This window comes from Puma concolor, chromosome A1 (genome assembly GCF_028749965.1).
Source record: "Puma concolor isolate L17-30 chromosome A1, mPumCon1.1.hap2, whole genome shotgun sequence".
Lineage (NCBI taxonomy): Eukaryota > Metazoa > Chordata > Mammalia > Carnivora > Felidae > Puma > Puma concolor.
In genome coordinates this window covers 196,039,822-196,045,821 of record NC_141667.1, presented here as the reverse complement: position 1 = coordinate 196,045,821, position 6,000 = coordinate 196,039,822, and positions in this window count along the sequence as shown.

Sequence of the window (6,000 nt, the reverse complement as noted above, 5' to 3'; positions counted from 1 at the left end):
AGAATCCCAAGCAGGCTCCAAGCTGCCAGCACAGAGCCCAAAGTGGGGCTCGAATTCACGAACTGTGAGATCATGACCTGAGCTGAAATCAAGAGTCAGATGCTTAACCGACTGAGCCACCCAGGCGCCCAAACAAACTTGATCTTTAGATTAAGAAACAAAACTACACAAGTCTGTACTCAAGGTTTGTGAATTCCAGCCTCAAGTTGGGCTCTGTGCCAACAGCAGAGAGCCTGCTGGGGATTCTCTTTCTCCCCCTCTCTCTCCTCATCTCTTACTCACACACACATGCCCACACACTCTCTCCCTCTCCCTCTCCCTCCTCTCTCTCTCTCTCTCTCTCCTCAAAATAAATAAACATTTTTCAAAAAGAAAAAAATAAAAGGACCCTCTGGATGGATTAGTCAGTTAAGTGACCTGCTTGGGCTCAGGTCATGATCTTGCGGTTCATGAGTTCAAGCCCCACCCAACGCCACCCCACCCCATCCCACCCCGATCAGGCTCTGTACGATAGCTCAGACCCTGGAGTCTGCCTGGGATTCTGTGTACCCCTCTCTCTCTGCCCCTGACCTGCTCACAGTCTGTCTCCCTCTCTCTCTCAAAAATAAATAAACATTATTTTTTTAAAACAAGACAGTAACTTTCAAAATACTTAAAAAAAATATATTGTGGATTTTAAAATTCATGGAGAAATAAACTACTGTATTTGAGAAAATAGCACAAAGAACAGGAAGATAATAAATAGAATTATGTAGATGTAAAGTTCTTAACATTTTACACAAGTAGAACAATATTATCTCTAAGTAGACTATGATAAAGATAGGTATTGTAATTCCTATAGCAAACACTGAGAAAATTATGGGAAAACGTATAGATCAAAACTATAATTCCTCCAGTAGGTGAATTAAAATGGAATTCCAAAAATCCAAAAATAATTACTCCCATATTGGGTATGAATGGAGGGAAAGAAGAACACAAATCAGAGGAAAACACTGAAAATAAATGGCAAGATGGTAGGCTTAAAGCAGATTGGATCAATAACAACATTAAATGTGATGAACTAAACACCTCCATTATGATGCAGAGGTTGTTGTACCAGATAAATAGGCAGAAAGTAAGTATTTGCTTCTTATAAAAGACACACTTTAAATAGAGATACATCACTGTCAAACAGTAATGAATGAAAAAAGATAAACCATACAAACAATAAGCACACACATACACACAAAGATAAATGGACATAAAGTCAAAGACACAAAAAGGAATGTATTTCAGTTATATAAGGGATGCTATATCAGGAAGGCATACAAATCATAAAATCAAATGCACAGATTCAATACATGAATAAACGTTGGGAGAACTAAAGGCAAAAATAGATTAGTGCACAGTCATCATTGGAGATTTTAATGTTCCACTCTTAGTAACTGATAAAACAACTAGAAAATTCAACCTTGCCTAGTTGGGACTTACAGAACATAAATCCCAATCATTACAGAATAAAAGATTTCACATACCCACGGAACACCTACCATAATAAACCATAAGCTGGGCGACAAAATGGGTCACAATATATATCAAAAATATCTGAAATCTTAGAAATTATTTTTCTGACTGTAATATAATTAAATTAAAAATTAATTACAGTAAGATATCTAGAAAATCATGAAAATATTAGAAATTAAGCAACACATTTCAAATTATCTCTGACTCAAAGGAGTGAATATAAATAAGGTTACAAAATATTTCTAACTAAATGATCGCAAAAGCACTACCTACAAAATTGTGGAATTTAGTCAAAGCAGTGCTGAAAAAAATTATACAGTCTATTTAAAAGAAACATATAAAATCAATAATGTATGGGGCGCCTGGGTGGCGCAGTCGGTTGGGCGTCCGACTTCAGCCAGGTCAATGATCTCGCGTGTCCGTGAGTTCGAGCCCCGCGTCAGGCTCTGGGCTGATGGCTCGGAGCCTGGAGCCTGTTTCCGATTCTGTGTCTCCCTCTCTCTCTGCCACTCCCCCGTTCATGCTCTGTCTCTCTCTGTCCCAAAAATAAATAAAAAAACGTTGAAAAAAATTAAAAAAAAATAATAAAATAAAATCAATAATGTATGTTTGTGCATTAAGAAGCAAGAGAATTACAGGCAAAATGAATCCAAATTACGTAGAAGATAAAAAATAATACAGATAAGGACAGGAATCAATGAAACGGGTATTTCTTCCACTTAGGACATAGAAAGTCACAAGAGAATTTATCTCTCCCAACCTAACAAAGAGAATAAACCAGATACCCCCAACAAAACGTCAGTTTTTGTTGTTATTGTTTGTTTTTTTACTTAAGTTCAGAGATAGCAAATAAAACCTAATGAAATAAAAGAAAAAACACACGACGAGTACCCTCCAGAAGAGAAAGAAATAATTGTTGCTTTGATTATTGCATATTGAGAGAGAGACCAAGAAGCTGCCATACACATGGGTAAGAAGAAAAAACTGAACATTAAATAAAATTTTAAATGCTCAATATGATGTGATCTGACGCAAAGAGACTCTGCTCTCACCTGCTGATTCCTCCAGAGGGCTTCAGTGAGTACTTATAAAAAACTTGGAAAAGAAAATGTTAAATTAATTAAATAAGGAGGCCAATAGACTGAGGTGGTTATAAAGCCCAGACCGCCTGCCTGAGCAAACCAAAACCTAAGCATACAAAAGCCTCCCGCGTTACAAAATCAAACCGGAAACCTGAGGACAGCCAATCAGCAACAACTAAGCTTAAAGTTGTAGCCAATCAAATAAGTTCCTTTGCTTCCCCTTCTGATCTCTGGAAGTCTTTTCCCGGCCACCTGTAGAGGGAGAGCTGTTAGCCGCTTCCAGTTTGGCGATGTCGTATTCCAATCGATGTTTGCTCAGATAAACTCTTGAAATTTTTAATATGCTTCGGTTGACCTTTTAACTATCGGGAGAGCCGACAGAGGTTGACACCAGGGTACAGGCAGAAATGGAAGACCTGGGAGAAACGGAAACTTCCCAGGCGCTCTGGATGTTACCTAAGTAATCCACACTCCCCATCTCTCTCTGGCAGAGAGCCCAGCCCCAGCCCGGAGCCTTGGAGAAAAAGTCACCTGAGGCATGAGTATTAGGGCCTTCCTGAAATCCGAGTTTGAAGAGGGAAAATTGAAAGGTAACCAAAGGACACAAAGGGTCTGGGGGGAAAGGCAGCAGCCAGTAAAACTGCAAGAGGGGACAGAGAGCTGAGAGGCAACCACTGATGGGCAGACCACCTGGTGTGCCAAAGGTTGAGGGCCAACAAGAGAATTGACAGAAACCTTCTAGGCACTCAGATCCCTGCTAAGGGAAGATTACACTATCTTCGAATAATTTAAGCATGCAGCGAAGTGAATCCAACAAGCAACCACAAAGCCCCAAACCACTACTTACTACATTGCCTCAACTCACAAGCAAACAGCCTGATGCAAGCAGCCTACCCTTTTCTGAGCATAAATATTATGTACTTCCATTTCATATCTGGCATTTAAATAAAAATGATAACACATGAAAATGTACAAAATCTGGACCATCATCAAGAGAAGATACTGTCAAAAGCTTTTAATGCATTATTGGATGATCATGTTTTTTGTCCTTATTCTATTAAAATTGTGTATTGCACTAATTGATTTTCAAATGCTAAACCAATTTTGCATTCCTGAGATAAATCCCACTTGATCACAGTGTATAGTCCTTTTTATGTTTCGGTATTGGGTTTGCTAACATTCCGGAGGATTTTTTGTCTCTATTCATGAGTGCTAATGGTCTGTAGATGTGTGTGATGGCTTTCTTTAGCCTTATATTTAGGTATTAATATTGACCTCATCATTAATTAGAAAGACCTCTCTCGTCTGAGTGTTTGAATGATTAGTATTATTTCCTTTGAAATGTTTGATAGAGTTTCTAGGAAAGCCTGGGCTTTTATGTTTCTAAAGATTTTTAATCACTAACTTAATTTATTTACTTGTTATACATTTATTCAGATTTTTTATTCTTCTTGACTCAATTTTGGTAATTTGGCTCTTTCTGGTAATTTGCCCATTCCATCTAAGCTATTTAATTTGTTGGTAAAAAGTTGTTTGTATTACTTCGTTATAATTATTTTCGTTTCTGTAAGGTTAATAGTGATGACCCTTCTTTCATTCTTGTTTTTCATAACTTGTGTCTTCAAGTTTAGGTATTTCTGGTGAATTTTTCATTGCAATTTTTTTTTCATTTTTCAACACCAGAATTTCCATCAGCTACTTTTCTATAATTTGTACCTCTTTACTGGTATCCACTCTTTAAGGAGTCATTCTCATACTTTCCTATAATTTTTTAAATATGGTTTCCTTTAGTTCCTTCAACATATTTGTAATGGTTTCTTTGAAGTCTTTGTGAAGTTCAACATCTGGACTTGCACAGACAGTTTATATTGATTTATTTTCGTGTCTGTGTCACATATTCCTATTTCTTTGTATGTCTCATAATACTTCATTGAAAACTGAACATTTTAGATAATATATTGTAGCAACTCTGGATTCTGGTGCCTGTGCCTATTGAATCTGCAGGTAGTTGTTTTTTTTATTATATTTCTACCCACTTACTTGGACTAATTATTTAGAGTTTGCCTATTGTGCATTGCGAAGCCAGTGATCTCTCTTTTCATTTTATCTATTCATTTGCTTATTTTTATTCAGTTTAGATCCTACTGATCACAGGTGGATTATATAACTTAATAGTCAGCCAGTGATTGACCAGAGATAGTGTTTAAACACCTGGATTCAGTAAGGTTTCTACTCCGCAATGCATTTGTGTAAAGAATGAGCTATACATTCATAATTCAGGCAGTTTACAATTCTCCAAGTTTTTACTTTTTCCTGAGTCTTGTCATGTCTTCTATGAACCTGCACATGGCCTTACATTCATGCAGGGACAGGGAGATGACTGGGGCCTCTCCAGTGTCTCCAAAGTTTATGTGCATCCTTATGCATATATATGCATACTTATATGCATATATATAATTGAGACCACCTAGGATATGTGGTAGCTTATCAGAAAAACTATGTCTTATTCCTCAGATCTTCTAGATAAACTCCTGACGTATCTGCTCATCTGTTGCTTGCCATAACCAGTATCACAACTTCAGGTGGCTATAAGGTTGGTCGCCATCAAAATCAGTATTGTTTTCAGTAATGACTTTGGTCATGGAGCTTTGCATGTTCTGAACTGTCTCTGACGGGGCAGCATTGGAGTGTGTGTGAGCAGAGAGGTAGGATCTATATTAGGCTAAAACCCCATAGTCTCCCACTGTTCTTACATAAGATTCAGTAATTTTTCTTAGAAAAACAATTTCACATTTTTTTTAATTTCAGAGAACCACAATGATTGTTTTTGAGAAATGTGTCCAGTTTATTATTGTTGGAAAGATCTTGCAAATCTCCTTATTCCACCATTCTATAAGTGCCATTATTCATTGACATGGGATATCACGCAATATCACCTTACATAAAGGGACCTGTTTTACAGTGAGGTTAGTATGCAGTACACTCAAAAAACCATAGGATCCACTGGTGTCACTACCTACCACAGCATCCCAAAGATACTTGCCTAAAGGAGTAGTATGGAGAAACCATATCCTTGCAAAGAAGGGGTGCTAATCTTTAGTATGGGGTGTGCTCCTTTAAAAATAGTCATTATGTAGTACTATATCTCTAGTAAATAGAGTATGTTGGTCTGAAAAACAAGAAGTAAAAGCAGCTGTGGCCTTATGATAGGACTGATATAAAACACACACACACACACACACACACACACACACACACACACACACACACAAATTTATTTCTCACAGTTGTAAAGGCTAGAAGTCCAAGATCATGGTGTTGGCAGGTTTCATTTCTTCTGAGATCTTTCTCCTTGGCTTACAAATGACCACCTTCTTGCTGTGCCCTCACATAGTTTTTCTCTGGTCACATGTGT